The following is a 1,875-nucleotide window of genomic DNA, read 5'->3' as shown; positions in this document are numbered from 1 at the left end:
TTTCTCTCTGTTTCAATATGTGAAAACCGTTAATTAGTTATTTGTTTTTTAATCTGTAATACATGTAATGTATCATTAGCTGTAGGTTTTCCTTTAGTAAATAAATTACTATGAGTGTTAAACTAATAGTTTCCACTGGGTTTTTTACACCTAAGAGTATGTAATAGATAGTCCGACCGAACCCGGATTTTGCTCCATTTCTACCACAGGTGCGTATTGAACATTTTTGTTAATATTTAGGCGAATACGGAAAAAGCTGTTCCGTCAAGTAGACAGGGACATGGTCAAAGGATAATATCGGTACCTCGGTTCCAAAATGTAACAAGTTTGAAATTCAGTAAGCTTAAGATAAGTATGAGAAATAGCTCCATAAACAATACCACACTATTACCACAGAGAAACAAGTCGATAAGTGTATGCAGTTTAGTTGTTACTTTTAATATTTCTTCATAAGTCTTGAATATTTTCACAGTCACAGCTGGAGATGTTTTCTTTTGAATCCTTTTCTGAATTGTTACTCGTTGGAACCGTGGTATCGATAGGTATGTACCTACATGTCTGTTAGCTATAACTTTAATAGGTAACATAATAATATCTGTCAGTACCGGTGTCAGGTAATTATGGTTTAAGTAGGTAACCTAAAGAGGTTATTTGATATATATGCAGCAATGTCAATGGAATTAATTACAACTTTAAACAGCCAAAGAAGAAGAAGACTGAGGCATATATTTTCTTATGGGCGGTAGTTTTTCACTTTCAATAAGTCATTTTGAATCAAAATATTTGAATTTGAATATCCAAAAGTGCTTGTAGGTGAAACTAAATGCTTACCCAACAACTGTTACAAAGGCTCATTTGATAGAAGACGTTTTTAAAATGACATATATCGCTGACGAAATGTATAGAGGAAAAAATTTTTGTTTCGATTTTTGGGTTACAAGGCACAGCCTACCACAGGTACCTGAGTTTTAAGACATTTTTTACTTTGCGTGTATGATAATTGAATAAAGTCAGGCCGACTATCTTGCGCAGATCTTTGTACTGTACATGTCTCACAGCACCAACGATAAAGTTCTACATGTGTATTACCTTTCATAAAGGCTAAATGTCGTTTATTATAGCCAAGAACTGCGTTGCTAGCATAATATTATTTTCTCGGAACATTTATATACAAACTATACTTTAAAAATAACATAATTATTTGGTATGCATAGGTACTTTAAATAATTTTGGTTGAGCATCCGGCTCCCACTCGACGATGGCTGCAACATCTTCCTAGATGTATTCAAATCTTGTTCACATTTAGTCATCCGAGTGTCGTTCGGTGATTCGTGACCGCAGGCAGCGGCCCCCGAAGGTCAGCGGACTGACTAGAGAGCGCCCGAGCGACCCACAATGGTACAGACAATCTCCCTCGCTGCAAGGAGCACGTTGACGTGACGCGACGTCACGAGTAGATTGTCATCAGAATCATCTGAAATATGAATGCAACATTCTAGCAAAGATGATGTAAGTACTACGTAATAAGAGGCGGAACTGCGTAAGTGAAAATAGAAAATTTAGTGTAGTATGAAACGTGTGTGCTGCAGTGATTTGATATAAGTTTCAAATAGAAGTAATTTCAGTATGGCGATTGACGATGAAGTATAATCCGGCTAAGTTTGAAGGTGTACAAACAGTTGCCTAAAACGTAGTGGATTTCGGCTACCCCCGTTTTTTACAACATTATAGCCGTCAATCTATCAATGACTGCACGTTTCATACAATCGCGTGAATCGCTTTTAGAGTTTCACTAGGCTGCATGCTAGTAGCCCACCCACACTACTACAGTTGGTACATTTAACGTAAGAACGACCTAGCGAGAAATAATAAAAT

This window comes from Leptidea sinapis, chromosome 7 (genome assembly GCF_905404315.1).
Source record: "Leptidea sinapis chromosome 7, ilLepSina1.1, whole genome shotgun sequence".
NCBI lineage: Eukaryota > Metazoa > Arthropoda > Insecta > Lepidoptera > Pieridae > Leptidea > Leptidea sinapis.
The sequence above is the reverse complement of the archived record's forward strand: the minus strand, read 5'-3'. Positions refer to the sequence as shown.